The sequence below is a fragment of the Motacilla alba genome, chromosome 3 (assembly GCF_015832195.1).
Source record: "Motacilla alba alba isolate MOTALB_02 chromosome 3, Motacilla_alba_V1.0_pri, whole genome shotgun sequence".
In the NCBI taxonomy this organism is placed as follows: Eukaryota; Metazoa; Chordata; class Aves; order Passeriformes; family Motacillidae; genus Motacilla; species Motacilla alba.
Window position 1 is genome coordinate 62,368,051 of NC_052018.1, and position 12,347 is coordinate 62,380,397.

Here is a 12,347-nt window from a genome sequence, read left to right on the forward strand (position 1 = left end):
AGGATACTGCCTTCAGGGACAATGGGCCAGGTGGAACAGAGCTGGTACATTTTTAAGGATGTATTCTACAGGGTGCAATTAGTTAGCAATCCCCAGGAATAAAAAACAGGGCAAGGGAGGCAAGGGATCCCGATCAGAGTTGGGAACTGCTTGTCAAACTACAGGGAAAGAAGCACATACATAGATAGTATACATAATTACAGGTAACCTGTGAAGAGTGTAGAGATGAAGTTTGGTCGTGTAGGGAGGGGATGAGGAAGGCCAAGGTGAAGCTGTAACTGAACCCAGTAAGGAACACAAAAATAACAGGAAGAGCTTCTACAGGTATATGAACCAGAAAAAAGAAGTCGAAGAAGGTGTACTCCCCCTGATAAACAGTGATGGAAAACTGGTAGGAACAGATGAGAAGGCTGAGGTACCAAATAACTTCTTTACCTCAGTCCTCAATGGCAGCCTCTCTTCCTGCACATCTCAAGAGGACAAAGAGCAAGATCAGGACTGGGGGAGTGAAGTAAAGATCACTGTAAGTAAAGGTCAGTTCATGACCACCTGAGGATCTTGAATGTAAGTCAATGAGATCTGATGAGACACATCCCAGAGTCCTGAGGGAATTGACTTTTGTAGTTACCAAGTCACTTTCCTAAGTTTGTTTGAAGAGATGTTTCCTTTTCAAAGATCTTGTTTCCTAAGATGTTTGAAAAGTTATGGCAGTTAGGTAAAGTCCCAGGAGTAAAAGGGAAAAAGCCTGTGAGAAAGATGGAGAGACACTATTTACAAGATCATATAGTGACAAAGGAGAATGGGATCAAACTGAAGGAAAGTGGTGAGGCACCAGAAAAGGTTTCCCAGAGAGGTTGTGGATGCCCCATCCCTGGAATTGTTCAAGACCAGGTTGAATAGAGCTCTAAGCAACCTGGTTTAGTGAAAGGTGTCCTTGTCCATGGCAGGGTGATAGGAACTAGATGATCTTTAAGGTCCCTTCCATGATTTTATGATATATAGTTGCTCTAGCAGTCTGGCTCAGCTGCAGATCAGATCACAGACAAAGAAGAAAAGGCTAAAATCAGTGATGTGTCTCTTTTGAGTGAGACATTATTGATATCATTACTTCTAGGACCACAAGCTCTTCCACTCCCACAGGGCTTTATGTGCTGCCCAGGGAAGGAGATAAACATAGGAAGGATCACTGTAAATCCAGTATTTAATTATTTTGCAAATCTTTGCTTTGCTGCTTGAAAAATGACCTTTTACTATGGTTTTCTTGAATGCTCTGTGTGCTGTTTACAGAGAAGAGCAGTTTTGTGGGTTTAGCTTTTATTGAAAAAAGTGTCTGCATCACCCTGGCAGTTGGTATCACAAGAAGTCAGGCTGCATTTTCCAGCATTCTGACCTGTACTAACAACAGGCTCAAAATACATTTCAATTAAACATCAAAGCTTCAAATCAGCTTATACCTGGAAAGGATTTAGCAGCAGCTGACCAGAAAATCAGCTAATCAAGATGTATTTCAGAATAATATTATTAAAACCTGAGCAGATGCAAACTCCCAGTTTGACTCTTTTGCCCACAAGTGCAATAGAGAACAGAGACTACGTGCAGAGAGGAGGAAATGATCCTTTTACACAGTATGCATGGGAGGACCAGCATGATGATGATCACACCCTGTGAGACTCCCAAATGGGCAAGGACATGCTAGGAATTTAACCAACTTCTGAACTGCTCTTCAAAGATGTAAAGATGTTTTATGATTATTTTATAATGACAGTAGCAGCCTGACTTGGGCTAAAAAATCCTGGAGCACATTGCTAAGGAGTTTTTGGTAGTTTTTAACAGTACAGAATCAAGCACTGAATTGAAGACATTAAGATGATGGAACAAGGTCCAGAGAAGAGCAACAGAGCTGGTGAAGGGCCTGGAGCACAAATCTTATAAGAAGTGGCTGAGGGAGCTGGGGCTGTTTAGCCTGGAGAAAAGGACACTCAAGGAAGACCTTATCATTCTCCACAGGTATCTGAAAGGAGATTGTAGCCAGGTGGGTGTTGGTCTCTTCTCCCAGCTAACATGTGACGGGATGAGAAGAAATGGCCTCAAGTTAGGTGTACCAGGGAGGGTTTACATTGGATATTAGGAAAACAATTACAGAAGGGTTTGTAAAGGGTTTGAAACAGACTTCCCGGGGAAGTGGTGGAATCACCAGACCTGGAAGTGTTCAGAAAACATGTGGCTACAGCACTTCAGGACATGGTTTAGGGGTGAACATAGCGATGCTGCTGGGTTGACGGTTGGACTTGATGATCTTAGAGGTCTTTTCCAATCTTAACAATTCTATGGGTGTATGAATGCTGTGTATCAATTATTGTTTACATGGGGGATTGTAGAGTCTTTCCTCCTCTTTAGGAACATTCATCAGCTTTCTGTCCCAGTGCTTGGATTGTAGATGCAAGTGTGATCTGAGAAGTTATGTGGTGATGTACAGTATCAGCATTCAGTGACATTCAGCTGCCAACAAGCAGAGCTGTTGGCAATTCCCATGACATATTAGATCTGCAATCAGATGTGTAACTGGAGAAAATAGATACAATAAATATGTTTTTAAGCTTCTTGTATGTAAGAGAATGAGAGGAAGTCAGAGGAGCTTTCCATTATGGAGAAAAAGGCAAGTTTTTTTAGGTCATAACACAACACTTAGTACTTGTTACCTTACTGCCATTTAGCTAACCTGCCAAACTTTGTCATCATGTTGATCATACAGAAAATTGTTCTCAAAACGTAGATTATTATCCTATAGAAACCATTTGGAAAACAAAAAATTATTTTTGGAGGAAAAAATCTTGAGCTTAACAAACTAGCCCAAGTCCACATGAAACTATCCTATAGGAAATGCTAATCAGGTAGGTAAATAATTACAATTTAATTGTTAACATTTCCTGTTAAACATTAAAAAATAAGGAATGGCAGCATGTTGTGACTCAAAATCTGACCAAAAAGTATTAGAGCATGAGTCACAAAGCTTTGTTTAGGCCTCTGTTTCTTTACTGTTTTTGACCCTTCTGATCCTCTATTGACTTGTACCTTATGTTGTGCCTTATGTAGAGAGAGCATGAAGATGTTTTCTGTTCTAAGTTCTAGTAATGTAATTAATTAGAAATCTCAGATAAAATCCCTTAAAGGCATCAGGAACTCCCATGAAGAAAAATGGTGGAGATAAGAAAATAGTCTGGATCTCTGTGTTATTTTGTTGTTGAGGATTTTTAAAATAAATTTTATTTTAAAGGATTCACATATAGCTTAGAGATATTTGTTAAAATCTCCATTTAAGTCTGGAATAACTAGAAGTCATGAGTTTAGAAACATTATTTGGGCTCACATTGGTGTAAGTACAAAATAGGAAACATTATTTTGTATTTCCTTGGAAGGTTTTTTTGTACAAAGGAATTAAGGTGATACTGGTCTTTCTGAAAGATTTTTACTTTCCTCTTTATGTTTACAACAGAAACTCTCAGGCCCTGAAATATAACATCAATTTATATATGTTTATTCTTAGCAATGTAAAGCCGTAGTAATTATATAGTAAAACAGACATTCTTATATAACTTTGTTTTTAAATTTTTCTCAAATACATGCAAAGAAACCATACAAGTCTAATATCTGTTAATAGGAAATGCATATAAATATAGAGAAAACAATAAGGTAGTTCTTCAAAGTTCTTGTGGAATATAAATGAGACCATATGGGACTGAGTATCCATTGCACTACCTCAGCAGTTACCTCAATTTCAGTATAATTGGGTTCTAATTAAGTTTTACTTTCAGAGAAAGGCAGCTAAAAATTAAATCTTAAGAGCTTTATTTTTCAAGCTGAGAACATGTTGGCAAGTGTTCATTGTAATAAGCCTGCTAAAAATCCATTTATTCATCTCATTTAGCTTCTATAATTCCCACAGAAGCACAGAACCAGCAAAGAACAACTGAAAACCAAAGGGTCCTGTGTGATGTTTTCCACTAGGATTGTCTTAAAAATGGAAATTGCTCCCAAGAAAAGAAATTATGGAAAAGATATCAACAATTTTTTCTTGAAAATATCAAATTTTATGTGAAAAAACAAATTATAAACATTTTAAGGAAAATGACAGTATTTCTTATAGCTAAGCAAAAAAGCAGAGAAAAATCAGATATTTTACTTAATGACAGAGATTTTCTGGTTTTGAGGAGAAGAACATTTCCATTTGGCTCAGTTGGTCAGAGCATGGTGCTAATAATGTCATGGTTGTGGGCTTGATCCCCATATGGGCCATTCACCTAAGAGCAGAGCTGGACTTACAATCTTTGTGAGTCCAATTTAGACTATTCTGTGATTCTGTGAACCCAAACTGCCCAGTTCAAACTCCCTGGAATAAATCTTAAATCTAGGGAACTGTTTGACAGTCCCCAACTGTTTGACATATCCCCCCAAGTGATATGTGTAAAAGTGATATGTGTAAAAGTGTATATATCCAAAAGTGATTTGTGTCAAGTCATGTATACTGTGAATTTTTACTAGAGAATTGCCTTTATATTTAGCAACATTATGTATGGATTTTATTTAATGTGAAAGATATTGATACAAACAAGCACCACACAGTAATTTGACTGAAAGGCAGAAAGCAAAAGTGCTTATTCCATCAGTCTGTCAGGTGAAAATAAAGATATTTTCTGACACAGTCTAATATCAGATACTGAACAAGGGAAGGCATGGCACATCAGAACACTTCAGTGTTTTCCCACAGTTTGCACGATGGCAGAACTAAGAGAATGTTTCAGTGCAAAAGCAGTTTCTCTTCTTACTGAAGCAAGAATATACACAGCAGGTATAGTCCTTAGGTACACCCTTCAGACATGTCAGATAGATTCAAACTTTCCTTTTTTGAAGCTGTCTTTCATGTAATCCTGCTGGATCAATGGCTGTATGAAGTACTCATAAAGAATAAGAGAAAATGTCAAGTCTGTGACTTCTACATTCTCTTGTGTTTTCGAAAATGCAGCAAACAATGTCTGCTAAGTGAGCAGAAAATACTATGGGGGGTGTAATCAATGGGAAAAAACTCATTTTGCAATGCATGTGTTTTGCACTTTTTTGCTATGTGACAAAGAGGTGTGAAAAGATATGAAATTATCAAATTCATAATTTTAGAGAACCAGAATAAATCTCCTACCTGATACTGCTGAGTAGATGCTCCCACAGGGCTGCAGTGGGCTTCTGTACCCTTCAGAGAGTGTGTTGCCTTGTGGCATTGGTCAGAAACGGGAATGGATAACAGCACTGGACTCAGTAGGAAAATGCACTTGACAAAACCCCACAATACCAGATCACTATCAGTCTTCTGATGAATCAATTAAGATATTAAATATTAAACGTGTTAATTTAACATGACAAAGTTAATGTAAAAATTAAGAGTGTGCTTCATCTGCCTGTAATTACTCATCCAAATGCATCTAGACATGTCCAGGATTGTGTTCATTTTATTTGCAACTCACTCCACCTAGCATAGATGTGTCATTCACCTTCTACAGAGTGTGTTGCTTTGTATATGTCTGTAGCTATGATATTTTATGCAAATCCTTTTGTCAGGATTTTCTTTTCTTGAGAAGCTGAGGGGTTTCAAGAATAAGATGTAAACAATAACTGTTTGTTACTGTGGAATGTAACAGGTTCTTCCTTGATTGGTCCTTCTTAGGTGTTTTTACTTAATAACCAATCAAGGATGCAGCTGGGTCAGACTCTTTAGTTAGTTACAAGTTTTTGTTATTCATTCCATTCTATTCCTATCTCAACTTCTAATGGATCCTTTCTCTCTATTCTTTTAGTATAGTTTTAGTTTAGCATTTTTAATATAATATATATCATAATATGATAAACCAGCCTTCTAAAACATGGAGTTAAGATTCTGCGTGTCTCTTCCCCCATCCTAGCTACCCTGAAAACCACACATATGTCTATGCCCTCATCCAGAGTTATGCACAGCCTGAATGCCTGGATATTTATACAGTCCTTTAAAAGAAAGGTGTTTGCTGGGCACTCATAAATGAGACCACTTTTTTTTTTTTCTCTGTACACAGTCATTTCTCACTATAATCATCAGAACTGTTGCAGAAAAGAAGGTGGAAAATCCTTTTTGCTTTTGAAAACTCATTAACAGAAGAATCCCATAATCTGCAAATCATGGTGTTCTGCCAGGACAGAAAGGCATAAGCTCTGTAAGAACAGTGCTGAAAGCAGAAGTGGTGTAGTGTCTCAGAGAACAATGTATCACTACCAAAGTGCCTGCTTCACTGATAACCCCCAAAAAGGCTCCCTTCCATGTCTGCCTAAGAGTTTGATCAGTCAGTCCTGCAGCCTTTCCTCTGCAATTCAAGAGCTGCTCAGCATGCCCAACAAGCTGAGCATTACACATGCTCTTATGAGGATGCTACAGTAGCATGCTCACCCTGGAGGAGTTCCTCTGTCATGGGATGAGGAAATAATGAAAGAAGACATAGGAAGGTACCAGGGAAGAAGCCCCTAAGGTTCCTTAAAAAAGGAGACATTACTCTGAAAACCTGACTTGGTTTCATTCTGGACTTAGCGTCCAAGTGGAAGCATACTTCAGGGATCTTGTCACCATGACATTTTTATGAAAATCCTTTGCTAGGATTTTTTTCTCCTGAGAAGCTGAGGAGCCTCAGGAAAGAAATGTAAACAATAACTATCTGCTGCTGTGGAATGCAATAGGTGCTTCTTTGATTGGTCCATGTTGGGTGTTTCTACTTAATAAGCAATCAAGGATCCAGCTGCCTCAGACTCTCTGAGAGTTACAAGATTTTATTATCATTCCATTCTATTCCTTTCCAGCCTTCTGATGAATCCTTTATCTCTATTCTTTTAGTATGGTTTTAATATAGCACTTTAAACTATAATATATACCATAATATAATAGATCAGCATCTGAAACATGGAGTCAAGATTCTCATCTCTTCCCTTGTCCTGGGACCTCTGCAAATCCCACAGGACCTCACTGTATTTTCTTAGGTTATGGAGAACTAGAACCAGATGATGCTATATATGCACTTCATCCTGGTAGGGGAGTCCTTTCCATAGCAAAAAGATTGAGTTAAGGGTAACATGGAGAAACAGCAAGAAGAGCGATACATCACTGGGGATTTTGGGCAGAGATGGAGTTTCTTTTGCTTCCTTTCAGCAGGCATTTCTAAGTGAGTATTGCAGTGTAATGCACACACAAGGACTTTCCATTCAGTCAGGCATTCTGATTGTTCACACCATGAGAAACATCTGGACAATTTAATATGCTGCAGTTTGTGCTGTAGCAGTTAAGAGAACTATTTTTTATCTCCATATTGAAATTCAGTAAGTTTTTCAACTCCACAAGAGAATGAAAAAACGCCAAGCTAGAAATGAATCTATTATACAGTAATATTATGATAGAAATGCTTTAAAAGAAAAAAAGGAGGAGTATTATAGTCTCCGTCTGTTTTTACACCCCCAGGCTATGGTGATAAATAATATTTGGCTTTTCCTGTCCTTTCCCATTCCAGTGGCAAAGTTAGTGTTGTTATTTCTGGAAAAACTCCATGGTCCAAATAACAAGACAAACTTACTTTCACCATGGTGGGCATTGAAGATAGAACATTATTTGAAAAATTAATGGTCCTCATAAGATTATAATTTATGGATGGAGAAAGAAGGCATCTGAGGCCAGCCTTTAAGTCTTAATAGGTAATATATGAGACTTCACAGGCTATGCAGAACTAACTTTACCTCCAAGATGTTTACAGTGTTTAGGAAGGAAAATTCCTGAAGCTGTCTACAGCCTTCTGTCTGGGATGTGCTGGAGGATGCAGCAAAAACTATATGAAGCTGATATGTCCTACTTATATCCCAGCTGATATGAAGCTGGGATATAAGTAGGACATTCACTCAGACCTGAAAGTTGGATAATGCCTAAAAATACAAGACAGTCTTACTGCACCGGTATGCCTTCCAGGAAGAAAAAATATACAAAAATGTTAAGGCTGGTCTCGAAAACTTACCACACAGAAGGAGTTTTAGTAAAAAGGGCACTTCTCCTATTAGCCATTTCTAACAAAAAAAAAGAATGGTAGATCTTTGTGGTAGGACCCTTACTGTGATCTGGATGAGCACTTTATTAGAAGTATGACAGAGAGAGAGAGGAAAGTAGCTGAGAAGGCAGGCAAAAGGACCTTAAAACGCTATTATTTACTTTTAAAAGTAAATCCCAGCATCCTGTATTGACTGAAGAGGTCCTATATTTGTTTTAAAAGCCTTACTGAAATAGGACACTGTAACTTTACTGAGACCAGATAAAGGAAATTTCAAGGGCAGATCATGTCTGGAAAAATTTTCAAATTGTTTTAGCCCCAGAGAAGATTGAGAAGCATCAGGCTCCCAGTGCATGAATGTGCCCTTTGTGCTGACTGAGCCAGGCTGACCTTGCTGCAAAAAAACAGCCTGGGGAGAACTAGCAACCACAGTACATGTCCCATCGTGGATACCAGCTGAGCAGTCTGACGTAAGGATATCTTGTACTCAGGGCTCTCAGGCATGCAAGATATGAAGGCAGCAATGTGCTGGTGCTGTGGTCCCTCCTGGGGCTGCGTGGTTAGGTTGAGTAGACCTTACACTCCCTAAACATCTTCTATAGCTTGTCTTATGCACAGATTGAAAACTGCTAATGGATATACTACACTCCACTAAATCCTTTATATGTACACCTGACAGTCACAGGCTCTGTCTCTGGGCACAGTTCAGCAGAACAGAATCATGGCCCATGACAAGAGTCCAAACACTCCCTTAACACACACACACGGACATGAAGTACTGGTAAGAGTTAATGCTGAGGTGATTGCTTTGGTAAAACTGATGATCAGCATTAAATCTAACCAGAACTGTTAATTCAAAATATTTATGTGTTGGCTCTGAGTGCTTTTATACCTTCACTCTTCTAGTCACTCATATAGTCTTGGGTAGTTTTAGATGTGTTACAGTGCAGGTCACTTCTGAGAGGTTCCACTAGTCCAGTGTGATGAACACAGACACAATAATTACACAGAATTGTGGAATGGGATGGAAGGAACCTTAAAGAGCATCTGGTTCTGACCCCTGTCAAGGACAGGGAGCCTCTCAGTAGACCAGGTTGCTCAAAACCCTGTCCAACCTGGTCTTGAACACCTCCACATGTGGGGAGTACACAACCTCTCTGAGCAACCTTTCCCTCATCACCTTGACTGGAAAGAATTTCTCCCGAATAGCTAATCTAAACCTACCCTCCTTCAGTTTAAGGCTATTCCCCCCTTGTCCTGTCACTACATGCCCTTGTGAAAAGTCCCTCTCCAGCTCTCTTGTAGAACCCCTTCAATACCAGAAAACTGCTATAATTTTTCTCCAGAGTCTTATATTCTCCAGATTGAAATACTCCAACTCTCTCAATCTTTCTTTGTAGGAGAGGTGCTCCAGCCTGCTGGTCAACTTTGTGGCTCTCCTGTGGACTCAATACAGGAGGTTTAAATTCCTCTTAAACTGGGCCTCCAGAGCTGGACACAGTACTCCTGGTGTGATCCCACAAGAGCAGAGTAGAGGGCAAGATCCCCTCCCTTGACTTGCTGGCCATGCTGCTTTTGATGCAGCCCAGGATCTGGGTGACTTTCTGGGCTGCCAGTGCACACTGCCAGCTCATGTCCAGGTTTTTGTCCACCAGCACCCTCACATCCTTCTCAGCAGGGCTGCTCTGGACCAGTTAATTCCTAAGTTTGTACTGATATCAGGGTTGCCATGACCCAGGTGCAGGATCTCACACTTGCCCTTGTTTAACTTCAGGAGGTTTACACAGGTGCACCTCACAAGCCTCTCAAGGTCCCTCTGGATTGCATCCTTTCCCTCCAGCATGTGAGCTACATCATGCAGCTTGGTACTGCTGAACTTGCTAAGGGTGCACTCAATCCCACTGTCCGTGTTGCTTACAAAAATGTTAAACAGTGCTGGAAGGGTGCAGTTTTTTCCTGGCATGATGTGTTTTAAGATAAGTGTCACCCATTTTATTTCCTTTTCTTTCACCATCTCATCTATTTTTTCCTGTAAATATGTGTACACATGGTACCTTTGAAGATTCCCACTCTTTCTTGGTGTTTTAAGCATTAGCAGAATGAAACTAGTGCTAATAAAAATAATGTCATGTTATCTATTTCTGCAGTCAGAGTGTAACGTTAAAAAAATATTTTCATTGCATCCTACTCAAAATATCTTCTACATAACTCTCATTCATTTCTGTAAATGCTGGTAAATAAATTGGTTACTTTTTGTGTACTCTATGACTCTCAGTGATTTACCATTCAGGAAATAACACTGAGGTTTGAGAGCCTGAATTTTATCCATTTTGTGGTTTATTTCTATATGAACATTTTATAAACTTAGACTTACTGTCTCCTGCACTGAGTTGACAAGTAGATGTACCATTAAACATATAAACATTAATTTATGAAGTATTTTCCTTTCCCCTCACCTTTCTTGGCATGATAAATGAAATCTGAGAACAACAAAAAAAATGTTACTATTAACAATGCCTCAGCTTTCACTTGAAAAATATCTGTGATAAATTGACAAAAAATGTGTTGCTTGATTTGTCATTCCCTATCTATGAAACTATTCTATTCAGCTGTTAAAAAGGAAAAGAATAATATGCAGAAAGGTGGCTACTACATAAAAAAGAAGGGGGAAAATCAGAAGCCTAGTCCCTAATTTGCTTATATTAATCTTAGTCCTCTCCCTTAACAATATTCATTACCTAGAACATATAACACATTTTTTTCGATGAACTTTGCATTTCTAAAATCTTCCAAGCAGCTTCCTTGTCATGCTCATTCAGCTGTTGCCATATGTGTAATGACTCTCAGGAAGAGGGTTGATTAGTACATATTGTGACAGCTTTTCAAATTAAGGCTTTTTCTCTAAGAGCGTGAATTTCATATTTTGGTAGGAATCCATGAAGGATTAAACTTTTAGTTGACACGGCTGAATAGGATTTGAAGTTACTTAATCCCTAAAAACTGGCCTCTCAAACTTTTTGCCAGTTCACTTCCCCAGAATAGTATTTCATAATCAACTTAAAACTTTTTTTTTTTATAATTTTTGATGTAGTACTTTTAAGCAGAATTGTTGCTTTTTACTAGTTTTTGGCAGATATTCTGGCTCTGCAGAAAAAGAATCTATTTTGATGCAGGATTTCCAAAGTATTCATGTACTCAGAACTGACCAAAAAGGTGACCAAATATATGTTTCTCTCAAGTAATTAATACTCTAGCTGCTTGCCTAAAAGCAACTCTTTTGTTATGCTGATGTTTTCCTGTCGATATAAGCAACGAGAAGATTTTTCTTGAGAGGAAGAAATGAAGAGTCAACCCTGCAAAAAGAGTAATATTCTCTGTTGGGCAAAGGAGTTCTCCTTTGGTGTGTCAACAGCAATGTGATAGACCAAAAGTAGCTGTGGTTTAGTCCATCACTCATGACTCATACAATTGTCTAAGAAACACACAAAGATAATGGTCATCTTTGAGAGGAAGTATTCCCTGAATGCCCTTTTAGGGATTTTAAAAATCAGGAAAGTATCACAATGGGCACTAATGTAGTATGTAGATAAGGAGTTAAAACCTACGCAGTGAGATTCAACACCTGAATGTTTTTCAGTAGTGTACTCTTCCAACCTACCACCTCTTCTGGGGATTCACAGTGAATTTTAGATTTCCAATTAACATGCATGGGATATGCTCCTGTCTTCCACCCTTTGCTTTACCTTTATAAAGCATGAATTCCACTAAGCCTGTCAGGGAAGCCAATAATCCTAGCAGAGTATGGACCATGAGCAGTTTCCACACATTGTACTGAATCGTAGATCCTAAACCTGAAGCAAGAGTTACCCGCTCGAAAAGAGGCATCAATCTGCTTGTGACCATCTTGGCTTGAGTAAATGACAAAAGTGAATGGGAGAGGAAGGAAAGAATGATTAATTTGTTTGCCAGCATTACCTAGAGTGAAGTAGGTGTTAAAAGACAGACCAGCTGTGAAGAATAGGGAGATGCCAAAAGGCTATCACACACTCATGGGGATGTCACAGGAAACACAGGAAAGGCTGGGATAGGCAGATGAAACTGACCAGTGACTTGGGATGGGTCTGCCTGAAGGTATGGAACAGGCAGCAGTGATATCTTGGAGACAGGAACCTGGGTTAGGGGAAGCTGGAGCTACCTGGTGAGTGTGTCAGTAGGCAGCTGTCACATAAGCCTTTTGGCCATGCAGTAGCTCTC